This window comes from Pseudochaenichthys georgianus, chromosome 16 (genome assembly GCF_902827115.2).
Source record: "Pseudochaenichthys georgianus chromosome 16, fPseGeo1.2, whole genome shotgun sequence".
In the NCBI taxonomy this organism is placed as follows: Eukaryota; Metazoa; Chordata; class Actinopteri; order Perciformes; family Channichthyidae; genus Pseudochaenichthys; species Pseudochaenichthys georgianus.
This window is the reverse complement of record NC_047518.2, coordinates 24568007-24595621: the sequence shown is the minus strand read 5'-3', so window position 1 is coordinate 24595621 and position 27615 is coordinate 24568007. Positions and strand designations below refer to the sequence as shown.

The following is a 27615-nucleotide window of genomic DNA, read 5'->3' as shown; positions in this document are numbered from 1 at the left end:
ACTCAAGTACAAGATATATACGTATACCACCTCCGTTTATAGCCTATGAAAAAAACTAATAGAAAACTAAGGCTAAAGCTAACGTTAGCAGATAGTGATGCTAGTTTGCTAGTTAAGTTTGCTCAACGATAATATTGCGACAGAAAAACTTTTCAGTGCACATCACGCTCTGCCGCTCCGACAGGGAGCTCTGCTCTGAACACCTGAACGGCCCGTTCTAACAGCTGTTCACCAGCGATCCAACACAGTGACTCCGGACAACACAGTTAATATTAACGAACGCACCCGTAGGAAATGTAGCTGCTGAAGCTAGACACTCATCGTGGAGCAGCAGAGCCATATTATACATCCATGAGCAGAGCCGACAGGCAGGAAGACTCGAGCACACAGCTCGCGCTTCATTATAATATATAAAAAAAGAACACCATGCGTGTCATGATGGCACATAGCAGCTTGCGGCCGCAGATTACTCCGGGTCCCAGACCCCCCCCATACCCCAAAAATATTTTTATTGCAGATCTACATGAATCACACAAACGACCTATTTTGGATTCAAAACGGCGAATTTCGCAGAAAGGTGACAAGTTTGCATCCCTGATAATTATTGTGCTTTATTTCACACCAGAACCATAACACAAACTTTTAAACAATGAGAACAATAAACAAAATAAATGACAAGAATTCTTATTAAATAAAATTAAGCATCATCTCAAACAACTTTTTTGTTTTATAAAATATAGTTTTTTTTATATTTTATTAACATGTAGGCCTACAGTAATATAAATAATTATTGACAAAATGTATATTGCAGATGTTAGCCACATTGGTAAGATATAGCCATATTAGACAGTTATCATTGCCATTAATTGCCTCGTCAAACTACGAAAACGTTCGTTTGTCACAAAATAAATTACACTTGTTTGACTTAGATTTGAGGGCATGGCTTGAGCATGATGTAATTATGTTATCTATCACATTCGCTAACCTGTCTGTCTTTAAATTCTTTAAACGGCTCTGGATGCCGGTCGGCGGGTGCTTAGCCAAGTCTGATGTGTTGGCTCCCTTGGTTTGCAGGGATCTAAAACATTTCTCACAGTCAGGCCTCGTGGTGTCCGTAGGCTTGCCCTCACTGTCAGAGATATAGCTCAAATACTTCCAAATTTCGCTTCTGGCGTCTTTTTTGTCAACAAGCCGAGGCGCAGCGGCAGTTGCACTCCCACTTGCAGCCATGCTTCTCGTTTTCTCACATGCTCTGGCAGATAGCGCGTGGCCGCGTGCATGAGAGAGGGGAGGGACTTAGAACGTGCTTGAGAGGAGCGGGACTGCAGGCACGGCTGGGAGTGGAAGCAGAGCGCTGAACACACACGGCTCTTATTAAAACGGCGCTCTTTCACTGGAGTACTTTTCCCCGTCATTCTTAAAGTACCGATACTAATGAAACGGAGGAATCGTACCGTTTTTAACGGCAGGGTATCGCGGTACCTTTCAAGTATCGGTACACCGTGCAACACTAGTTCCACCACATCCCAACGGTGCTCTATTTGAGATCCGGTAACTGCGGAGGCCATTTTGAGCCCGCAAACTCATTTTCATGTTCAAGAAACCAAAGATTAAGATGATTTCAATTTTGTGACATGGTGTGTTTTCCTGTTGGGAGTAGCCATAAGAAAATGGGTACAATGTGGTCATAAAGGGATGGACATGGTCAGCAACAATACTCAGGAAGGCTGCGCCGTTTTAAACAATTCCCAAATTATACCAAGGGGCCCAAAGTAAAAATATCCCCAGCACTATGGCCCCTACACACGGCGGCGTGCGTTGCCGCTTCAATGCTTCTGCCCATCCCCTTTGAATGGGGTGACGTCACGATTCGCCGAAATCTTCTCTCGCGGTGCTCGCTGCAAAAGTAGAGCAATGTTCTACTTTTGCCGCCTCGACGGAGGCGTCAGCCAATCAAATCCCTCGTATGAAAATCTGACAGTTCAAGCGCTAGCCAATCAAACCGTGTGTATGTTTGGAGAGCCAGACCGCAGTTATTTCCCATATGTCAAAAAATGGAGGAGAAAATGATCGTGGCGGTAGGGAATCATAGATATATATAAACACTAGATGGCTCACACGCGCTGCTGGCCAATGGAGACCGACGTTGCCACTTGGCCGCCATCTTGCTACAGGCAGTGCTCTCATTCATAACATTATGGTTTACTATTTAAATAACCATAGCTTGCTCAATTTTCAACCGATTTTCAAACGGTTTGGTTTTTTATAAACATCAAAGATGTAGTTATGATACTGCATACTTATAATCATGGACTTTCATATGAAAATAACATTAATCAGATAAAGCAATAGCTATACACACACACAAGGTATTTATATTAAATATTTGCCGGTGTATATATTTCCATTTATTTTATTATATTGTCAATATTTAAAATAAATTAGAAAATTAAAATACATTTATATTTTATATATAAAAATCGGTCTCATGTTACCACTCTGTAAACCAAGAGTTGTTAATTGAGCAATGCCTTAGCTTGAAGAACAGGGACACAACTAATGACAATAGCATATGTTGGTATATTATTTAGATATTCACACCTTTATCAGAAGAACCAAACCAACATAAAATGTGCTCACAGACAGGCCAGTTCTGTCTAATTTATCACAATTATTTTTGACATGAGATCTTCATATCATCCTAGTTTTGTATTTAGTTTCTAGATTTGTAAACAAATCCAGAACCTTTGAAATATGTTATTGAAAATAGACCAAGAATAATATAAACTGTACCATATGTCCTTCTGTAGTCCATTTGTGGTTTGTCTTGACTCACCCCGGCTGATATATCACAAAATCCACTGTTTAAATTGTTCCCTATATTGCCCCTATGCCCCTGTAAGGTGTCCTTGGGTGTTATGAAAGGCGGCCCCCCAACAAAAATGTATTATTATTATTATTAAGAAGAACAACTTGGTGTGGTGTGGAGGGGATGTAGGAAGCAGGAGCAGGTGGGGAGAGATGGGGCTTCAAGGTTCAAGGTTATTTGTTTTAAATGTGTCTTGCACACAATAAAATAAAATACAGTATACCACAAAACCAATAAGACACACAGTGACACATGGCACACTAACAATCAATCATCGTCCAGCCTCAGCTTTGGTATTCTTTCACAACCATGTTATGGGTTTATTAGACTGAGCAAACATAAACATATGTGGTGATCCCACGGGTTCTTGTTTGCAGACAGCGGCGATTGGAGCATCCGTAGGCTGCACAAAAGTCCGGCATAGTCAGGTACTTCTGTAAACACAAAGCCAGCAAATTCCTGTATCATAATGCAAGATGTTTTTAACAAGCCAAACCACTTGGAAGAAATCATGTGTAACTTAAGTTATGTTGAAAAGAAAGAGCATTTCTGCCTCTCCCACTGGTGTAAAGTTGCTGGGTGAACTTTGTAATACTAGGTCTCACTGACAGCCTCTTGTTATTAGCCAGCTAATAAATACAACCACATACACAAAGAAAAGCTGCAATTTCAACATGTCCAAGCATCCTGTATCATAGCCATGCTAATAATGTTTATAATAAACCAAACCGTTTGTAAATCAGTCAAGATTTCAGCGAGTTAAGAGTATTTTTGTGCAGATCACTCACCTTACAACAGCTACCATAACGCGAATCAGAGTAACTGTTGACTGTAGCAAGATGGCGGCCAGTCAGCTATGCTGGAAAATCTCCCATGAGCCATCTAGTGTTTATATATATCTATGGTAGGGAATCACCCGGTACTATATGACCAGTCCCTCTTTACATACAGGGATACAAACCGGAGGAGCCAGGCATGGGGGGAGGTGGCAGAGACAGTGGGTGAAACTGGTAGGTTTTCGCCTGTTTGGGGAGTTTATATCCAGTGTACTTCGTTTGAATGGACAGCTAGCAAGCATAGACAGTATATTTAGCCAGCATGGATGTAGCATGAATGTTGCATAAAATAGCACCATAGACATTAATGTCATACATGTTCATCATATAAAGTGTGACATGTAAAAACTTGTATGCAATTGACAGTGATAAAGGGATTTGGTTTTCATTAATGGAGGAACAATTTAGTAAATTCTTCAAGTAATTCAAGAAATTAAGTTTATTATTTCATTTCATTAGAGGAAGTATGCAGGACAAAATGGAAGTCACTGAGGGACAGATTCAGAAAGGAGAAAACCAAGGAGAAAGAGGCAAAGAGAAGCGGGGCAGGGTCGTCCGGGGGATATAAGCCCTGGCGTTTCACGGCAGTGATGGGGTTTTTAACCCCATTTATCATTGACCGTGAGACGTCCAGCAATGTCCCCCGGCAAACCCTGCCTCCATCCAACCTGGTGCCAGAGGCAGAGAGCCAGCTAGAAAGCCAGCCAAGTGTCAGCCAGCCGACCGACAGTCAACAAGCCGAGGCAAGGGAGACAGGACAGGAGGAGGAGGAGGCGATTGTTGAGGACCTGGACCGGGGAAAGAGGAGAAGGGGAAGGGAGATGTCCTCCTTCGAAAAAGGCTTGATGTCAGCCATCAGTCCTCTGTTCGTGCCACCACCTCAACCTCCACCACCCCCACCAGTAGTGGTGGAGGATGAGTTATTTTTCAGGAGCCTCTTGCCTGCCATGCGAAGGCTGTCCATATCAAAGAGGACAAGAGTCCGATTTGAAATGTACAAATAACTTTTTGAGGCAGAGCAGAAGATGGAAGAGAACTGATTTTTTTTTTTGTAATTCACACATACTACACTACACTACATGTTTTACACTTATCCAATCATCACACACTTACATAAATAAAAGTTATTTAAAAAGTATGTTATGACTATATTGTGTCTTCACTTGTTCATGTGGTTTGTCAGTTGCAACATACCAGAAGCTTCATGTATGTCGATATATAATGTGCTGTCTTCTGTACAATTGTCCATGTGAAAACCTATTGAAATTATGAGTGGTTTATCAGTAAAAACAGGGCTGAAGGAAAAAGGTTGTTAGCAATATCATAATATAATTCAAGAAACATGTTTATAAGGAATGTTTTATTTTGAAATGGCTCATTTGGAATATTTGCTTTTTAAAGAAAATATGGGTAGCTCTTAAAAGAGCTTTTGGTTTGGAGGCTCTTAAAAGAGCCATGGTGACCCTACACCACATTCTGCTGCCATGGCACTGCACCCTCCTCATTGAAATAGGAGCAGAAGTTCTCCCGCAGTTGGAGCGATCTGCGTGTGGCATTGTTGGAGCCCATCCTCGGTACATCACGCAGGGTTGGAGTATCTGGAGCTTCATCCGTGGACTCCTCGACAGGTATGTGTGATTTCCTTCCTATCGTCTTCCTGCGGCGGCCTTCACACACAACTCTGTTACCTCCGGGCTGGTGGTGATGACACGCCTGAACATTCTCCACCGAGATGAGAGGATGCCAAACGCACATTCAACCACTAACCTGGCCCGGCTGAGGTGGTAATTGTACATCCTCCTCTCGCGTGTGATCTGGCGTCCAGGGAATGGACGCAGCAGGTTGTCCAGCAGCGGAAAAGCTTCATCTCCAACGAAGACATGGGGAAGAAGGCCGAGCCACTCTGCTCCTGGGATGACGGTGTCAGGTGGGAGCTGTAGACTGCCATCTCTGAGGCTCTCTCCAAAAGCGGAATTCCTCAGGCTCCCACTGTCGCTGCTCCTTCCAAAGCCTCCAACATCCACTACCCTGAAGAGGTACTGGGCATCCACTACAACCAGTAGTACCAAGGAGTGGCTGGACTTATAATTGAAGTAGAGGGACCCAGAATTTGCCGGAGCCTGAATCACCACGTGCTTCCCATCAATGGCACCAACGCAATTCGGAAAGTTCCAGCGCTCCTGGAACTCAGCAGCGATGGCTCTCCAGTCCTCCGTCTGTGGTACCGGCATGGTCTCCTTAACCAGGGCGGTCCAGATGGCACCCACAACCTCCCTGACGATGACAGCCACTGTTATATGACCAACCCGATAGCTGAATGCTATTGTCCTGTACGAGTCACCGGTTGCCAGGTACCTGAGAAAAAAGTAATATACATGATTTAAAAAATAAAACAATTTCAGACCCCACACACACGCACACACAGACCCCACAAACACACACACAGACCCCACACAAGTTTCTGCAGCAGCAACGGAAAAGGATAAGGTGCCCCCTCCAAATGCTGATGGTAAGTTAAGTATTCCACTTTTAATTGATTATACTGTGCATTGCACTCCAAAGATTCCTTTTAACATGATATTCCCTGTTTCTTTTTTGGTCATAGCAGTTCAGTCAACATCTACCTCTAGTGGGGCGTCAATATCTACCTTGAGTGGGGCGTCAACATCTGCCTCCAGTGAGGTGTCAACATCTGCCTCCAGTGGGGCGTCAACATCTGCCTCCAGTGGGGCGTCAACATCTGCCTCCAGTGGGACAGCAATATCTTCTCATCATGAAGATGACACATCAACCCCTACCTCCAGCAGCACTACCACGACTACAAAAGGTTTGATCACATCAGATGACCCTGCACAATGGCCAAATGTCCTAAATGATAGTGAAAAGTGTGCACTAGTAACAAGAGGACCAATACAAGAAACAGATATAGTCTTTCCGCAGAATACTGAAAAAACATCATGTAGATTAACAAAGGAAAACTATTCTGGTTTTAATTGTTCTTTATATTTATATGTGTGATTTATTCGTTTTTGTATGTCTTTTATATTCATATTAAAACTGCGGTCACAGACGTGCACGCAGTTGTGGGCGGGCCTTCGCGTCCGAGCGCCTGTAGGGGAGGGTCGCTGGTCGTCCCGGCGTCAAGCAGATGCGCGCGTGTCCTCCGAAATGAGCCGTTCGTAATTTCTCAAACGTTCGTGTCCCGGACTGCATCTTCCCCATAATACTCGGGCATGCATGTGAGTGGTGGAGGAGGGGGTGGTGGAGATGCAGGGCCTTCAGCAAACTCCAACAATTCTGCAGCAAGCTGCTCCCTGACAGTCTTCTGGGTGTGAGGCTTTGTCCTGCTGCATCTAACAAATGTGGAAAAACAAAGAGATTAGATTAATTCACTGGCTTATACTTATAGGATAATATTGGACTATAAATGAAATATTACACCAAATAAATAAGTAAACACATGTATATTCATTCACTGGCCATTCATTTAGAAAATGTAACTCCAAAAAGACAAGTAACACTATTTAGCATTTTGGCTAATCATTCCTGTTGGCTAAGCTAACACTGTGATGCAGTTCCACCAAACACAAAAGTAATATATAAAAAGGATAATATTGGACTATAAATAAATAATATTACACCAAATAAATAAGTAAACACATGTATATATTCATTCACTGGCCATTCATTTAGAAAATGTAACTCCAAAAAGACAAGTAAAACTATTTAGCATTTTGCCTAATCATTCCCGTAGCTTCTTGGCTAAGCTAGCACTGTGACGCAGTTCCACCAAACACATAAGTAATATATAAAAACAGAGAGATTGCATACCTTTCCCGTGGTGGAAGTTCAACATCCGAGTCACTACTGCCCGGATCCAGGTCTGGCTGGAGGAGATCTTCATCATCCGACGAAGAGTCATTTGGTATGATCAAAGCCCCGCTATCGTCAGCTAGCATCTCTAGCACCTGCTCGCCTCGGTGGTGAAGCTCTCCCTTCTGGCTGCGTAATGCGTAATGGAGCGGGCGTAGTTTATACTACGCAGGATCATATCTTTGGAACCCATTGGTCGATTTGGGTGATTGACACCTTTTCTGAACCGTTGGAGCCAATAGAATCGAGTGACAGTTAGTAAGTCCCGCTAAACACTTACGTCAAGTAGAGAGAGGTTTGCGTAAACAGCACGTGAGACAGCATTAGCTCGGGACTGCAAAACTTTATACCTACTCTGCTGCCATGAATGTAATGATAGATTATCAGGAACAATTCTAAAGTGACGAAGAGACATTGGATTAACCTTAAGCAGCGTTTTTATTCCCTTGAACAAGAGCTTTGATCACAAAACAGCAACGGTAAGACATACTTATTGTTATGGTTTTGAAAACTGTTGTTTTTTTTCTTCTCTGTTCTGGCTGATAGCTCAGTGAGTTTGTGTCCTACAGTGATGATACTTATAACAAAAATAATCTGTGGAGTGTCAGCTTTCAGATGATATGTAGTTTGTGCAGAAAACATTAAGTTTTAAAGGTCGTTTTGCTAGTTAGCACCGGAAGTAGCATCTGCCCGTTTTAGCTAAGGGCTAATGCTAACGCTTCTTGTGAGACTTTTGTTTTGTTTCGGTAAAAATAGTTCTTATCGTCAGTTAGCTGAGATTCTTCTCTTTAATCTGGTATAACACATTAATAGGTTTTTAAATATTAAGATGCTCTGAGACACAGTGTCGTGGAAAAAAAAAACAGGGTCCCCGCCGGCTTAACAGGTTAACCGTGGCGTGCGGTGCAGTGGGTTGTGCAGACGTTCTGCCCTTGACTGTTTGTTTACTCAATAAATGCATCTCCTCTTGATATTAGGCCATGTATGTTCCATACCAGTGGAGTTTGCTTTTTGTTGTTGTGTTTATTGATCAAAAAGCAAACCTTCAATACAGCTGTTATGTGGTCAAGGTAAGTAAAGTAATAATTGAAGCTGTGTATTGGTTAATATTAGCGTATGACTTAAAATGAAAACACAACAGCATTTCACAAAACGCTACAGCATTTCACAAAACGCCACAGCATTTCACAAAACACCACAGCATTTCACATTGGACGGAAAGGGTATTCCGTAGGGAGAACACTTCTTGTTTATGATTGGACAGAGCCAGCCAGACAGCACTGCTGTGATTGGTTGTTTTTGCTGCCAGTGAAGAAATGACGCTTCGTGATTGGTCAACGTCCGACAGCGCAATATGTCCCAACCGGTCCCTCCCAACACATCAGCCGTTAGCAGACACTCAGAGCTCACAGCTCCTCATATCTGTTCAGAAACTGGACAAAAGTTAAATATGTACAAACCACAGATGGCGAATACAGTCGCTGCTTTATTTATGTCTGTATGACGTTGTTGTGAGTGTGGACGGAGCAGCTACAGGTTAGTTTAGCCTGATGGATCCGATTCCATTCTGAAAACACGCATTTTAAAAGCTTTTCGCCTGCCGTCTTGTCTGCAGACTTGTCAAAGCATTAATTCATTCATGGTTTTTACTAACCGTTATCAGTATTAGTTACTTCGGCATCACTTTGAAACGTGTATTACAATTAAATCACTGTCAAATATGTTCATTTTGTTGTAGTTGGTATCTCCTATAGGATTTACATGGAGATACTTCCCGCCCCTTCTCCAGCGCGTCTTGTTTGAATGACAGGAGCAAACACAGCTGACAGCCGCGGTGAAACTCAAGCGATTAGAGCGATGCGAATATTGGGTAAGGCAAGGCAAGGCAAGTTTATTTATAGAGCACTTTTCAACTCAAGGCAATTCAAAGTGCTTTACAAAAAAAAAAATGAAAGACATTAAGCATTAAAAAAGAAAAGCTAATCAAATAAATATTAAGGAAAAATACATGGATAAAAGTTACAGTGCAGTCTAAAATATAAATAGTTCAATTAAACATTACAAGAAAAAGTACATGGATAAAAGTTACAGTGCAGTTTAAGATATGAATAGTTCAATTAAAAGCAGCGACAAAAAGAAAAGTCTTCAGCCTGGATTTGAAAGTAGTCAGAGTTGCAGCGGACCTGCAGGTTTCTGGGAGTTTGTTCCAGATATTTGGAGCATAATAACTGAACGCTGCTTCTCCATGTTTAGTTCTGACTCTGGGGACAGAAAGCTGACCAGTCCCTAAAGACCTGAGAGATCTGGATGGTTCATAGTTTAGCATGAGGTCAGTAATGTATTTTGGGCCTAAACCATTCAGTGCTTTATAAACCAGCAGCAGTATTTTGAAATCTATTCTTTGACACACAGGAAGCCAGTGTAAAGACTTCAGAACAGGAGTGATGTGATCCACTTTCTTAGTGTTAGTGAGGACTCGAGCAGCGGCGTTCTGAATCAGCTGCAGCTTTCTAATAGATTTTTTAGTGAGACCTGTGAAGACACCATTGCAGTAGTCGAGTCTACTGAAGATAAAGGCATGGACAAGTTTTTCCAAATCCTGCTGTGACATTAGTCTTTTAATCCTAGATATGTTCTTTAGGTGATAGTAGGCTGATTTAGTAACTGGGTAGTCTACCATAGTATTTACATGGAGATAAGCCCCTTAAAAACCATGAATTAATAAAGCATTAATTCTGTGTTTACTCCTGTGATTCAAAAAAGACGCTGGAGAGGGGGCGGGCCGGATCTCCATGTAAATCGGAATCGGATCGATCAGGCTAAACTAACCTGTAGCTGCTCCGTCCACACTCACAACAACATCATACAGACATAAATAAAGCAGCGACTGTATTCACCATGACATCGACAGTCTGTGTTTTGCATATCTTTAACTTTTGTCCAGTTTCTGAACAGATATGAGGAGCTGTGAGCTCTGAGTGTGTGCTAACAGCTAACGGCTGATGTCTTGGTCCAATCACGAAGTCATTTCTTGATTGGCAGCAAAAACAACCAATCACAGCAGTGCTTCTCTGGCTGGCTCTGTCCACAAACAATATCACAAACATAAGTGTTCTCCCTAAGGAATACCCTTTCCGTCCAATGTGAAATGCTGCAGTGTTTTGTGAAATGCTGCGATGTTTTGTGAAATGCTGTGGCGTTTTGTGAAATGCTGTGGCGTTTTGTGAAACGCTACGGCGTTTTGTGAAATGCTGTTGTGTTTTCTGAAATGCTGTGGCGATTTGTGAAATGCTGTGGCGTTTTGTGAAATGCTGTTGTGTTTTGTGAAATTCTGTTGTGTTTTGTGAAATGCTGTGGTTTCTTGCACTTCAGGGCCACTGTACAATAGAGATTTTTTTATTTTAAAGTAAATTGAGATGGAACATAGTAAAAACATGTGAATTCTAATGTCCGCCTAAAAAAAAAACATTACTTATAGTGAAAACCACCCTTGAATGATGAGTTTAGTAGACTAAAAGCTTTAGGAATCCAAACTATAACATATAATAAGTACCCTGTATCAAGATTGATGCAAAACAAGTGAAATTTGACCTTTTTAAGAGAGGTTTAGAAAAATAAAGTCCAACTCACCTCTGGGTAATTTGGGAACCATCAGTTCCATTTGAACGTTTTCACTGTAAAAATCATTGTATTACTTTGTATTATCACTATAGGTATTCATTCCATCCAAATACAACTGTTGTGAAAAATAAATAAAATAAAAATAAAACATACTCTGTTATCGTCTTAGGCCCCACGGACCCGTAATCGCGTCATTTTCAGGAAACAACGTCTAAGGAAGCTTAATATTTAATAAACTATGAATATTTTATATCCATAGTATATCCAACGGGAAAAAAACTAATTGAACTGATGTTTTTCATTTATTTTTTCACAAAAAACACACAATGCTAACAGTGAGCCTCTGAATTAGCCCCGAGCGAAAAATGCTAACCTATTACTGCACCGAAAATCACTCCTAGCTCCCTTATTACTTATCCTAGCTCCACATCCAACACATTGTTTATGACCGCAAGGAGACACAGAATCTAACGGTGCCCACCTCAACACTAAAATATACAAACTAGCGAGGTTACCAACAAAACGTACATCAAAACAAGTGGCGCTAGGTATTAGCATTAGCACTGCACACACCCACCGCGTGTTCCAATGAAAAGCATACATATACATAAATAAAGTAAAAGTATAGGTCAACACATTTCAGTATAACACACCAATTGCGATATTACTCACGTTTGACCGTGGAGCAGGGTTTCTATGTACCGAGAAGTGGGTAGTTTAATGAGTCTGTTGACGACAAAACCTCCGCGCACACAGACAGCCAAGGCAAGCTACCTGAATTAAGTCTCTCCCTAAACCGGAAATACCGGAAATGTGACATCCGGTTTGTCATTCACAATAAAGTTTTTCAAAATAAAGGTACATTTAATATTGACGTATCAAATTGATTCAAATGTCTTACACAACACATGTATCGAGACAATAAATGAACTGTTTATATAGTCGATCAACACTGTGTATGTTACTCATTACAGGATAATCACATGGCACTAAATCAGACCGGCTGTTCTCCTCTGTTTACATCCTGCTGGTTTAAATTATGTGTTCTATAGGCTCTGTGCACAAGATTGAGTTGAGTAGTGAGCCATTCGTTTTTTTTTCGTGGTGAGATGTCTGCTGAGAGGTCCTTGTATACCTCGCTGACTTTGAGGACATCTGGGTCTGGCAGCTCCCCCCGCACGGCCTTGTAACGTGTACTCCTTTGAACACAGCTACATACAATTACTTAGGACAATATATTTACCTTACACCGTCAGCAACTGTAAACTGCTTTGGCATAGTGGAAATGAACACCATGTCACTCACTCTGCCTGGTTTCACACACTATTAATTACACAAAAGAATTGTCAATTTAATTGAAAAGGTCGTTGATGCAATATACTAAATCAGCTCTTGGCACAAAGGAAATACTCATTAAATCATGGATTGGCTGTGAACACATACTGTTATATTGTATTGCATAGAAAGATGTGTTACTGTTGTGCTTGTAGTGGATATACTGTTTGTAGTCGTAGATAGAAAAACAAGATGGAAAACATTTCACCATAGGCTACATTGTTTAGGAGTTTATATGTGTTGGGTGTTTATGGTTAATGTGGGAAATTAATAAGCAGAGCTGTTGCTGGTAAATTTGTGTGCCATCATAATAGTAATGTGTATACAGCGTTTCGTGAATATCTGGAAAACTATATGCGAGTAGTTTGGAGTCATTTGAGACATGTAAATCGTCAAAAATGGTACATTCTCTGTTAGCTTACGTTCGCCCCGATTGAGCTAGCAACTATTTTATTCGCAATTTAACATGATATTGGATATGGGCTTAATTTGTCCTGGACTGGAATTTTCCCGATCTTTTCCCGAGGAGGTGTTTGCGAAAAAGCGCTTAAAATGCATGAATAACACAGATTTTTCAAAATGGCCGACTTTCTGGGGGCGGGGCTAATGGAAGCTATTTTGAAATATGTCCGCAATTCCATCAGTAATGTCTGTGGCAAGATTGGGGTAGTTTTGAGAAACTATATGTGACTATCGCACAATAGGGGGCGCTACTGAGCTGGTGTACAAAAATGTACATTTTTTTTGTACAGTCTGGAAAAAGACGTGGGTTGTGACGTGTGTTCCAAATTTTGCGTCCGAAAGTCATTTTAGCGATTTTGTAGCATTTAAATCGTCAAAATTGGTACATGTTCCGTTAGCTTACGAGCTCCCCGTTTGAGAAGTCGACTATTCATTCGCAATTTAGCATCACATTGGATATGGGCTGATCTTGTCCTGGTTTGAAATTTTTTCGATCAATTTTCCTAGGACAAGTATGCAAAAATGCGCTTAAAATGGACATATTTCAAAATGGCCGACTTCATGGGGGGCGGAGATAATGGAAGCCATTTTGAAATATGTCCGCATTTCCATGAGGAATCTCTGTGCCAAGTTTCGGGTAGTTCGAAGAAACTATATTTGACTACCGCACAATAGGTGGCGCTACTGAGACATATTTGCTAAAACGTCCGATTTTTTTCTACAGTCTGGAAAAGATTGTGGGCTGTGACATGCGTTCCGAATTTAAAGGCCGTAACTCATTTTCTCCCCTACTTATGGCTCGGTACATTTTTAAACCCTTCGATTTCGAGAAAAAACTGAATAGGACACGCCCACATTTTTCATTGGTTGCGACCCTTTAAATCTCAGTTTATACTCACCCTGCCAGTATGTCTATGACAATATATTTTTTTTAGTCCATCGGTTCTTGAGATATAAATTAGTTGTGTTTTTGGCGCCCCCTATTGTTCGAAATGAACATTGTTTGTTGTGCCTATTCCCCAAGACACACTGAACCTATCCACCGAAATCTGTGATATTTGGATACATTTTGGATGAATTGTGAGCATTTATGTGTAGGCCACACCCTTTTGCTAATACGTTTTGATTGATGTCGGCCACATTTTTCCACACCTCGTGCTCATTTTGTACGGTAATGTGTCTGCCCCTCCATTGATGCTGTGCACTAAGTTTGGTTTGGAAAATCAAGAAATTGGAATTTAAGTTAATATTTCAATGTTTTTCACATTATGCTAATTTAAAAAAAATCAAAGTAGGCGGAGCTTCGGGATATGAGAGGATAATATGTAGAGCTGCTCCACCCGGATAAGTGTGCAAAATTTCAGGTCCGTCAGACTTACGCTGCGACTTTGTAAATTTTTCGAAACACTGAATTTACACAGGTGGCGCTAGAGAGCAAGTTGAAAAATGTTATCCCATCGAATCCAGAATGTTAACAATTTCACCGGTCCTGGCGGCGTTGCCAAATGTCGCTACATGAATAGTGTCGTAACCCCCTCAAAAACAGGTCGAAAGTGCAGAACCGGTAACAGAAGAATAATAATACTGACGATTTCAATAGGTCTTTGCACTACGTGCTCAGGCCCTAATTACTAACTAATAACTAAGTTTGAAAATAACATAAATGCGAAGTTGTTAAATAAAAAACTGTTTAAATTTAGCAATGTTTTTGTTGGTGTCAGATTATTTATAACACAATGGTGATGAAAGCTGGTTCGAGGGGCCCCCAGTGAATTTTTGCCTAGGGCCCCCACAGACCCCAGAATCGGCCCTGTAGATGTCAATATACACTGAACAAAAATATAAACGCAACACTTTTGTTTTTGCTCCCATTTTCCATGAGATGAACTCAAAGATCTAAAACATTTTCTATATACACAAAATAACCATTTCTCTCAAATATTGTTCACAAATCTGAAAAAATCTGTGATAGTGAGCACTTCTCCTTTGCCGAGATAATCCATCCCACCTCACAGGTGTGGCATATCAAGATGCTGATTAGACAGCATGATTATTGCACAGCTGTGCCTTAGAATGGCCACAATAAAAGGCCACTCTGAAACGTGCATTTTTGCTTTATTGGGGGGGTCCGAAACCAGTCAGTATCTGGTGTGAGGGGTAGGGTTAGGGTAATGTTGTGAATTGAGTGGCCCATGGTGGTGGTGGGGTTATGGTATGGGCAGGCGTATGTTATGGACGACGAACACAGGCCACTCGATTCACAACATTACCCTAACCCCCCATCTCGGCAAAGGAGAAGTGCTCACTATCACAGATTTTTTCAGATTTGTGAACAATATTTGAGAGAAATGGTTATTTTGTGTATGTAGAAAATGTTTTAGATCTTTGAGTTCATCTCGTGAAAAATGGGAGCAAAAACAAAAGTGTTGCGTTTATATTTTTGTTCAGTGTATAAGCTTCTGCAGTGAGGTTCACTGGCACTGACTCTTCAGGTTTACAAATATTATATTTTTACCTAAATCAAAATATAATATTATTTTCAAAAGCTTTTTTTGTCTGATGCTTCGATTAATTTTAAACATAAATCTAATCGATAGATATATGATTAGAAAATTATAAAAGTAGGGTAGACATGTGGATATTATCCGGCTGAACAGAACGTGCATTTAGGTACGTTTCCCACAGATCTTATTTTGAGCTATTTTCTAAAATCCTATGGAGAAATCTCATTGCTTTTTTGTCTAGGGAAGCCCATATCCGCGGGAAGTAGGGGTGCTAGGGGTGCTGGGGGTGCTGCAGCACCCCCTGTTGGCGAGTGGTGTATATTTGAAAAACTGAGTGACCACCTAAATAAAAATGATTAAACTACATAAAATAGTTATGATTTTACTTAAAATAAAATTAGTTGTTGTAGTGGCAATTTCTTATGTTACCTTATATGCTAAAACCAAATGCTTCTAAAAGCATTGTCCAACACTACTGTACCATTTCTTGATATGTGCTGTTTTCTCTGCATACTCTAATGAGGGTTATTATTCTCAAGCGCTTCAAGGCCACAGAGCTGATTTGGCAGACTATGTTGAAACTACTCCTCTTCACACAAAGTTTGAACTTCCATATACTGATAACCGTTATACTTTCTGCAGCTCAAGGACACAGGTGTCTAATAGCAATATGAGACATCCGTGTGAAAGCAGATTTCTGAGGCGTTCTGCCATGCTACACAAAACTCTGTCTACCCGCCCTATCTTGTATATAAGCTTTGCTATTCTGTGACTATTGTGCACACTCCTGCAGACTATCCTATACTCTGTAAGACCTGTGCCTTTAAAGCTTCAAATAAATAACCAACAAGACAACGCTGTTTGTTTTCACCAGTTTATTATTGATTACTCTCATTGTACATCTTTACAGTATTGACAAGTTTAAAATATCCACAACAGATTTGGTGTCAGAAGCGGGATCTCTGAACGCTCCGTCAGGGACACTCAAGGACGCTGGTGGTCGCGCCGGGATCCTCGGATTCTCCTCTACCTCGACAGAAAAGTGTTACGGGACGAAAGGACCAGCGCCTGGGTCAAACCGATTAACTTCACGAGATCCAACAAACTCAATTCCTCTAAAATATCTGGTGAGATGTACAATTTCTAAATTGTTTAAAAGTAAAACGTAAATAAACTCCATGACATTTGCAGTGGGTTGCTAACCGCAAAAGAGGATACTAGCAATATCCGACGTAAATAAAGTTACAGCGAGGGTTTTGTGATTTTGTACCAGTGAAACAAATATAAAGTCACCGACGGGTGAAACGTGTCTGATCAACATGAAAGGAAAATAGTTTTGTGATTTGTACTAGGAAACAAATATAAGATCACCGACGGGTGAGCAGTGTTTGGTTGACACTTAAGAGTAAGGGGGCTGAGGCCCCAGCGGGGCCCATAGTGGATGGCATGCGAGACAAATATGGTGAAGACAGCTTATCAGAGTTGGATATATGGATGTAAATGTTCAGATTTCCAAAGGGAGGTTCTTTGAGTAAAAAGGAAAAATTAAAGACCTAAAGGAAAAATTACAAGTTCATGAGGATGGTATGAAGAAGCAAAATAAAGTTAAAGTTAAAGACTTAGGAAAAATAGAAAGACACAGAAAGTGTTTGAAATATTGGGAGGCAGAATGTCACAAAAGGAGGCAGTTAGCCTGAGTGTTAAAAATATATATATTAAGGTTGGAAATGAATGTGAAGAAAAGAAGAAAAAGAAAGAATTTCCAAAACCATGTAAACCCCAGACATCTCTGTATCCTTCCATTGCAGGCCTGAATGACCCTCTCATCGACTGGGTATCCTTTCCCTCCCCTGGCGTACAACCCTGGCAATCCGGCTGGCCCACCTCAACCACCACCCCCGCCAACTCCCCCAGCCAGGCAGTCAGCAGACTCCCCGTCAACTCCAAGCTCGTCCACCTCTATCAGGCCCAAGTATTCTGGGACAACAGCGGGATAAACGAACCCGATGCCCTAGGGGACCAAGCGGGCGTTTGGGAGACACACCTCAGTAATGCCTTCCTCAACGGACTCACAGCCACAGCGCAAGCCGCGTAAGAATGCTGGCCGCTCACAAAACCGAGGGAGAGGCAGAGGAGGTTTCCGAAGCAGAGGACGAGAAGCAAGACCTTCAAACGATGAAAGATGTTTCAAGTGTGGCAGTGTTGAACATTGGATCCGGGAATGCCCACAGAACACTGGCAGCGGAGGCAGAGGGGGACAGCGTGGACAGGGCCATTCACAATTAGACTGACCTACACCAGAAAAGGGAGGATGGGGCCCAATCGAGCGAGACGGAAATTCAGCCTGCAGCTTTAAAAAAGGGAAGTGATACACACACACACATTATGCAAGCTATTGATAGAATAGATTGTGCACCTACACCCACTGTAAGCACATGTGTAAATTATGTCCAAGCCTCATTTAATAAATGTCCAAATTGTAAATTTAGTGGTATATATCCACTCAATAGGAGCAAGGTGTAAGCGGCAGGTGTAACTATGAAGGAGAAGTTTTCAGTACCAGTCCAGTGTAGAGATAACAATGATGACAGCCACCCATTTCCCACATCAGTCAAACACAGTTTCCTTCTGTCATCTGTCTGCCCTATACATTTACTGGGCAGAGATTTGATCCTCCGGTTTGGCCTTGACCTAATTTCTACAAAAAGTCTAAAAGTCAGACGACCATCCCCTACGATGGTCCAAAATTCTCATTTGAAGAGGAATTGTGTTTTGTGTATCAATGGCTTGCTACATTTTCTGATTCTCAGAAACTGTTGCGTTTGGCCCGTCAACGTGTCCCCACACTGGCTGTGTTTATGGAAGCTCCTCATTTACATTGCACTGCTAGCGTTTCTGATGATACATGCAAATACTATGATGAATAGTTTCTGTTGGAATGTGTGAATGACGAAATCATGCTTAAAACAATGTATTGGAGCTCACTGCGCACCCACACAACACAAGCTTTATCAAATCCCAGGGGCGGTCCCACACATTTCACTAGCAAGGGGCCCCACTGATAGATGGAGGGATTTGGGTCCACTCGTTAAAGATTGGGAGTAAGTCACTGATTGGGCACCTACACACACAGAATATGTTATATACTCTATGTCACGTGAAATTTGCACGAACGTAGCCGTTCTGCACACATTGCTGTTGGTTGAGGATGATGACGTTGGTGATGCCACTTTTCCCGCCTTTACGGGTAATTCTCATATTTCTGAGCTTCCTGCCGCACTTTCAGATGTGCCATACTCACTCTGGGCAGCTCACAAATATGAAGTAGGTTTAATCCGCTCTGCCGAACCTGTTGTAATCACTCCAAAGTCTACGTACCGTCCCAACCAACCCCAGTACCCATTAAAAACGTGATGGCATTGATGGCATTCGTCCAGTTTTTACCTCCCTGCTTAAACAAGGGGTGATTATTGCATGTAATAATTCTCCAGTCCGCACTCCTGTTTTTCCGGTTAAAAAGATCCGGGACAAACCCCCTGATGAATGGAGATTTGTGTAGGATTTACGAGCTGTAAATGAAGCCGTACATGCACGCGCGCCGCTCGTTCCAAATCCTTATCTCATTCTCTCTCAGGTTCCAGCCTCTGCAGCATTTTTCACTGTTGTAGACCTCTCAAATGTATTTTTTAGTGTCCCTGTAATCAAAGACTGTCAATTTTGGTTCGCATTTGAATATGATGGTAAGCCATACACATTTGCACATTTGTGTCAAGGCTACTGCGAATCTCCCACTGTGTACAACCAAGCATTGTGTAAAAGTTTGGCCTCTCTACAAGTTTCCAAAGGCACCGCTCTCATACAATATGTTGATGACCTCATGATTTGCGCACCCACAGCAGAACAGTGTGAAGCTGATACCATTTCCTTGTTAAAACACCTCGTAGCCGAGGGCCACAAGGCCAGTTTGTCTAAACTTCAATATGTGCAAAAGACAGTTACATTTCTGGGTCACATCATTTTAGGAGAGGGAAAAACGCTTTCAGATAAGCGTATTGCATCATTGGCTGCTCTGCCAAAACCTGTCACTAAGCGACAGATTATGTCATTTTTGGGTATGTGTTCATACTGCAGTGCAGGCCATTCATTCCTAACTATTCTCCGCTCGAACAACCACTCCGTACAATCACGCATGTCACCGGTTTGAAACCGGCAGATCACCTTATATGGACACCGGAAGCCGACAAAGCCTTCGTTAACATGAAGCTGGCTCTCCAATCCCCGCCGACACTAGGTATACCTGATCCTACCAAGCCTTTTACACAGGCAGTGGATGAACGTGATGGGTGTATAACCTCAGTTCTCCTTAAAGATCATGGGGGAAAACAGAGGCCTGTTGTCTATTTCTCCTCCAAGCTAGACCCTGTAGCTGCCGGCCTGCCAAAATGTCTCTGTGCAGTTCCACTGAGGTTTGTCAGGCCCAACACATCTTCAACAAACTCCGCCTTTGCCTCATCATAAAAACTCCCAAACACCAGCAACTGAGCATTGTCAGTGGTGTCAGTGGACTCATCCACAGCTAAGGAAATGCACTGTGCAATTTTTATTCCATCACAAAGCTGATGAATCAAATCACCAGCCAGTATTTATGTTCTTCTGGTTGCTGTGGAATCTGAGAGGGGGATTTGCTTGATTTTACCTGTTATTTCCTCTTTTTGTTTACCTTCAACATGGTCTCCATCACTTCAGTCATGCATTCTTTATACTTCAGTTATTATCCAGTAGAAAGACCTGCTGGCCTATTAAATCAAAGTGGTTACTTTTTTTTGGCTGGGCAGTGAAGTTTTACACACCGTCTTATTTGACTTTCTCAGGAGTTAAAACTGTTTTTTGGGGGCAGACCCCCTCAAAGAAAAAAATATATTTACACACGTAAGGTCATCATCTTAATAGTTTTGTATGCTCATCCGTGAGCAGAGCATCAAGTTAACATGTCTATTACAGCTGAATGCGGCGATTACCATGTTGTTAAGTTGATTCAATGCTGAGTACAGCCAAACTGACAGTCTCTTATCTGTCAGTGTAGACCGCAAATACCTCATTCCTTCAGTGCTTGGGTCAGAATGCTTCTCGTTTTGCGCCGACCCGTTCAAATGAAATCGTCGCCAAACATATGTCCACGCTCACGCCAGGATCGGGGGAGGGGTTACATAACGTGCATCTTGTGCTGCATTCACTTGCACTCGGACATTAGAGACTTTCTCTCATAAATGTCCGATGAGCCACAACTTTTCTTTCAAAACAAAGCTGCCAACTGGGGTGGCAGCTGGGGTGGCAAGGCCTATTTTTAAGGTGTCAGTTGCCACCCCGGTAGGTGAAACTAGGCTACTAGCTACAGTACAGATGGAACTAGATGAGCTGTTAACTCTCGCTCTGAATTTTTTTTTTTAAACTCTCGCTCTGACTCAGAAAGGTTGAAAGAGACACACACATTTTTCCCACCCGTATTCCGCGAAGACCCGCCCTACTGTGCCTCTGATTCGCAGATTGTTTGGGGGGAAAAAACGCTGACGGGATGCTGAATGTGATTGGACCAATGCGTTGACAGACACACACAGACAGTGGAACAGGACATGCAGAGCGCTGTTTGCAGTCTATGGACATAGCGGATCATTTTGACTCGTTGCGTTGTGGCGATGTCTCGCAGATAACACAGATAATACAGATAATACATATGAAAAGTATAATTTGCTCAGAGTCCAGAGACAGTTGTGGTTCGGTCCGGATCCGGACCGGAGTCCGGACTTTGAGGATGCCTGGCCTAGCTGAACAGTTAGGGCCTACCTCCCTTATCGCTGTACAAAATAGAATGGCGTTGGATATGCTTCTGGCGGAGAAAGGGGGTGTGCGCAATGTTCGGTGATATGTGCTGCACGTTTATTCCCAACAACACGGCGCCTGACAGTTCCGTGACTAAAGCCTTAGAGGGTCTACGCACCCTATCTAAAACCATGGATGAACAATCAGGGATCAACAATCCTATGGAGGAATGGATGACAAACATGTTTGGTAAATGGAAAGGTTTAATAATGTCTCTTCTAATTTCTGTGGCTACTTTTATTGCCATTTTAGTGACATGTGGTTGTTGTTGTTGTTGTGTGCCTTGAATCCGCTCATTGTGTGTTAGACTCATCAGTTCCACCATTGAGGGAAAAGCTGCCCCTTCCCCTTCGTACCAAATGCCCTTGTTGGCTTACGCGTCGGAGGGGGAAGAGCGCGATGACTCAGCCGACAAGGACAATTTTTTTAACATATTTTGGTCTCCCTCCACTGTCATAAGAAGTTGTTATGGTGGACTGTTCCTAAAGGTTTCAAGTGCTCTAAATCCCAGCTTCTGATGGATGTATATAAATGTTGGGGGACAGACACAGTAGAAAAGAATGACAGTGGTTATGTTTCAAATGCTGTGTATAAGTTGATCTCTTGAGGTGAGATCAAAAGGTATTGTTCTAAACTGTATTAAAGTACACATGTATTATTTTAATCTGTATTGAAGTGAACATGTATTATTTGGGACTGTTTTCAAGTAATCCTATATATATAACCTTCTTACTTACACTCACTGACCCAGATACCAGCACACACACATATTCTTTTCAAGGTTCTTTCTAGGGCCAATATAATCTCAGGCAGCAATATGTCTGTGTACAATGTTTGATTGTCTGGGAAGGAATAGTTTGTGTGAAATATTCGTTGGGAAAGTAAAGGAGTGAATTCAGGTGCAAGATAAAGATTGACTATGTCCTTGTTTACTTCCAAGCTCTCACGCTCTGTTCAGAAGTAAAATACTTTTTCCCAGAACTCTGATTCGCTGTATTGGGCCCGACCAGAAGTGAATCCAACCAGTAAGAACACCTAGGGGAGTGAGCAACCGACACAACTCCTCCCCACGGACTCTCTGATTCGCTTAGGAGTGAAATCGACCAATTAGAGATTTGGGGGGGCAGAGTTGTGTCGGTTTCTCTGCCTATGTCTATATGTCAAATATGTCTATGTATACTGATTTTTATTCATGCACGATGCCCCCTGTTTCTGACTGGCTGGTCCCGATATCTGTATCGCACAGCAGTAGAACTGGGAGTCCAGAGTACTCTGTAACTTGTATTGGTGTTTTTTAGCATTAAAATCAGATTATTGTTATAACTTTTATTCTGGTGTTTTGAACTCCTTCTTTTATTAATCTGACCAGGCTCATCTAACGGACGGCGCGGAGCGGAGGTGGCTTTAAGCCACCACCACTGTGTTTGCTCCTACAATACCAAGCAAGATCTCTAGCGACAATGGTTCACATTTTGCTAATGAGGCCATTGCACAGATAGGAGAATACCTTGGCATGGACATCAGAAAGCATTGTGCTTACCATCCACAGAGTGGTGGTGCGGTGGAAAGAGAGAACGGTACAATCAAAAACAAGCTAGCAAAATGCTGCGCAGACACAGGCTTTATCCTGGACACAAGCCCCGCCCATTGTGCTGATGTACATGAGGATGCGGAAACGAACACGGAGTCAACTCAGCCCTTTTGAGATCCTTTTTGCAGCTCCTCCACAGATTGGGATCAAGGCGCCAGGATGTCCTCTCCCCTCCACAACTTTGTGTGAGGATGCTATGTTGTCATATTGTGTTAAGCTGTCATCCAATTTAGCAGATATTGGAGCAGCGGCAGCTCTACCTACCCCTGCTACTGGTCCACTCCACCTTATCCAACAAGGCGACTTCGTGCTGATCAAGGACTTCCGGAGAAAGAGCTGGAAATCCAACCGCTGGCAAGGTCCCTACCAGGTGCTTCTCGTCACCCAGACAGCGGTCAAGGTCGCAGAGAGAGCCACGTGGGTCCACACCAGCCACTGCAAAGCTGTCATCTCCGCCCCAGTCTAGCCGGTCCAGCAGAAACAGACGACAAGTGACGTGCCAAGTCACCACCAACACCACACACGCAGTTGTTGAGAGCTTTATAGTATGTTGAATACTTAAAACGAAAGTTAGTTATAATCAAATATAATCAATTATATTCTTGTATAACCCACAATGAAAATGCTTCATATTTTAGGTTTTTCTATATTTACAGCATAAACAAAACACAAGTGGTTTGTTAAGTTGAGTGTAAAACCTATAATGATTTATGCCTTACTCTCTGATAAGAGAGTAGGCAGTTTTTTCCCTCTCCTCTCACAGCAGTTCACAGGGAGGGGGGCTCCTGACTTAAGGAGAAACACATTGAGGCCTCAAAAAGGTGGTTATGTCATAGCCATAGAATATGTCTGGTCATGTTTGTTTTTTTTACACAAACATGGGAAGGTGTGTCTTATGCCATAGCCAATAGAAGATGTTGGTTGGGAATAGAGGAGGTGTTTTTTTGGAGTTTCGATCCGGTTTTTTGAGCATAAAGAGACTGTTTTTTTGAGAGAGCGCAGGAGAGAGAGGGGGAAACCCCTGGTATACTCTCTCCCGGTAGGCTCTGGCCCTCAGAGGACTGGGTAAAATGGCTCTCGGTAAGGTATACCCGGAAGGCGTTATTAGTACGTACGGGAATCTTAGAACTAATAGCATTATTTAGATCTACCCGGAAGGCGTTATTAGAATGTACAGGAATCTTATGAATAACACTATTTAGATCGACCTGGAATACGTTATTAGTACGTATAGGGATCTTAGAACTAATAACTCTATTTGGATCTGGGAAAGATGAGAAATATGAATTAAGGTTTTAGATAAAAATATAACCCCAGCATGATATGTTGTATATGATTATAATGCGTTAAAAGGTAAAGACCCTGTATTAGTTTGGACCTATTTTTTCTTCAAATAAACTGATCTCACCTGTTGGATTGGGACAACTAAAAGAAAATCTGTGCTCTCCTCTCCTGCTTCAAAGGTAAGACTGCACCCTGCCCCACACACTTAGGTAGGAACACACTCCATTTACTGATATCAAAATCCTTCGGGATCCCTTAAACAGATTTAAAAGAGTTGTCTGAATTGAAACAGCAGTTAATTGAACCTGGTTCTTCGGGGAGTTAATAGAAATGAGATCTTGACGTTGGTGGATCTGAGCCAAGCAGTAAACTTACATAGACTCAATAACTTCGGTCAGGTCAATTAGTAGGTCAGAGTAATTTACCGGAATAAATTATCAGGACCTCACCGACTCTAAACACAGTACATACACCCTAGTACCACACACAAGAATCATGGGCGACGGCCAGCTGTGTTTTTTTTTTTGGTCATGAAGGCACGGGCTCAGTCAGACTAGACACATCCAATAAGGAGACGACGACACCAAGAACATAAACTTTATGCCTGATCACTGGCGAGTGAATGAAGATGGAGCCCCTCGGACAAGAATTAGCTAACGCCCACCTGGACTAGAAACATGCTAATGAAACATCAATTTGCTCCAGACATCCTGTTTGCCTCAAGGGGGGGGCTATGTCACGTTATCGGAGACTCTTGTTGTACATACATTCCAGACATATCAGAGAACATGACTCGCACCATAAAACACCTTAACACACTTCTGGCAGACATGAAGGCTGACAACGTGGACTACGACCCTGTAGGCTGGGACTGGTGGTCCTGGCTCACATCGGGAGAGTGGGAAGGCTGGCTGGCCAGAATAGTCACACCACTCCTCACCATCATAGCCTTGCTCGTCTGCTGTACATGCTGTGTAGTTCCTCTCACGAAGAAATTTTTTTCTAGTATGATCTCCTCTGCATTTGTACAATACACCGCTCTCCCTCAAACCACTGACAATGTTACGGCCAACCCAGATTCAGCCCCCACTGATTCCGATACTGAAGAGTCGGACACCGAACTGGAAAATTGTGTGTAAAATTGCCATTCCCTCGTTTCAGTACTTTTGTTTTCCACATACGGAGTCTGTCCTCCACAAAAACAGCCACTTTCCATGATATGTTTATGATGTGTTTACTTAAAGGGGAAAGGAAACACCAATTACAGTTATAATATTCCGGTAGTTTATTCATTTTACAATGGATATTGATCGTAATATTTATTGTATATGATATTACTCGCCAAAAGAAAATTAATTATCCGCCGGCCGGGTGGGGAATTCCGGGACCAGGCCGCCGCCATTAGGGGAGTCCCAAATGGTGACGTCACTGGCTGTGTTTTCGCTCCACCTGAAGTCAACACAACGTAGCAGATATGGCAGCGATGGAGGAATTTTGCAATGAGATCGACGTTTTGAACGATGAATTTGACTATTCGTCGGGAGATGACATTGATGTGGAAGCATCTACAGTTACCAGGCATCCCATGGCCTATGCTTATGAACCGATTCGGTCGAATAGAGTGGCATACGATCCGGAATAAAAAAATAAAAAATCTGAATTAGCCCCGAGCGAAAATGCTAACCTATTACTGCACCGAAAATCACTCCTAGCTCCCTTATTACTTATCCTAGCCGCACATCCAACACCATGGTTTATGATCGCAAGGAGACACAGAATCTAACGGTGCCCACCTCAACACTGAAAGATACAAACTCGCGAGGTTATCCACAAAACGTACATCAAAACAAGTGGCGCTAGGTACTAACATACGCCAGGCTAACGGCTTACCTTCCTCATTGTCTGGTCTAAACTGGTCTTCAATGGCATTACAACGATAAAAACGATGATGTAGTTAATCCATAGGTTAATATCCAATGGGGCTGTGTCCCCTTTGAAATGTTCTGATAATCTATAAGCAATACAACTGCAATTCCGTTATCTGCTGTCCGCTCCGTGCGCTCTGGGTCCTGCAATACCATCCATCAATAGCAATACTAGCCTTTTTAGGGCTGTTTTCGACAGATGAGCGTGTGTATGCCAGTTTAATTAGTTGAGCTATAGAACACCCCCAATTCTCTATTGTACGTCATAATAGCTACCATTTAGTTTGGAGGCGATTGCGTTAATTAATAAGGTCACACTGTGTCAGTAAATACATGTGTGAGCTAGTAATCTGGTAGTGCTGCAATATTTACCTCTCTCTCGGCAGCTGAAGCAACTCGTTTGGTGGCTCGAACTTCACGTTTGTTGACACTGTCATTGTCTTGCGCGGCCGACGTGCTGGGGCGGTCGGTGTTCCCGACTGCATACGTTGAGAAATCGAATATTGTGGGAACAGATCCTGGCTTCAAATCCAATGTTTTGTATTGAACCAGGCATCCAGACTGGACTTTGAGCAGCTTCTCATCCTTTAGTGGCAGCCTATGGAAATGTACTTCTTCCTTCTTTGTATAAAATCCATTTGTGCAGCCTGGGGCAATACAATAAACTCCTGACGACGACCGTTTTCTTGTAATTGTTATTGAGCTTTGGCCCAGGAAGCCGTACCCAATCAGTGACGTCACTGGAAAAGTCCCGGAGCAATGGAAGCGCCCATGGTCATTAGGCACATATTTCAAAAAGTAAATTCGCGTATCTTGATCGTTTATATTGGAAATAGACTAGATAAATACATTTCCTAATGGTAATATTGTCGCATGGAAAGCAGTTTGAAAAGTGTTTCCATTTCCCTTTAAAACAGCGATGGAGTGTATTCATTGAAGTGTAATATCAGTCTATCCTGTCATTTGTTTTATTTTCTTGATTGATCAAATATGATCAAAAGGGGGGGAATGTAGTGGCATTTTCTTATGTTACCTTATATGCTAAAACCAAATGCTTCTAAAAGCATTGTCCAACACTACTGTACCATTTCTTGATATGTGCTGTTTTCTCTGCATACTCTAATGAGGGTTATTATTCTCAAGTGCTTCAAGGCCACAGAGCTGATTTGGCAGACTATGTTGAAACTACTCCTCTTCACACAAAGTTTGAACTTCCATATGCTGATAACAGGGGCGGACTGGGACACAAATTCAGCCCGGGACGTTCAGACGCACCGGCCCACACACCGGGCCGCCGCCCACGCATGCGGGCCACCCTTGTAGCCTACAGATAAATGATACATCTACTATGCTCATATACTGCATACTGTTATGGCTAGATTCCCCAAGCCATAACATAAAAGAGATGGAAAACAGGAGTAAGGTGCAAAATGAAACC

General features: G+C 42.3%; 1 long non-coding RNA gene across 1 annotated transcript in view; it reads right to left on the bottom strand.

The window, feature by feature from the left end:
* The window catches only part of LOC139435333 (uncharacterized), a 131049-nt gene extending 104401 nt beyond the window's left edge, over nt 1–26648 (bottom strand). Inside the window, exon 1 of the long non-coding RNA XR_011644619.1 lies at nt 26550–26648. This is a non-coding gene — a long non-coding RNA (uncharacterized lncRNA). The remainder of the gene's footprint in view (nt 1–26549) is intronic.
* Between the last annotated feature and the right edge of the window lie 967 nt (nt 26649–27615).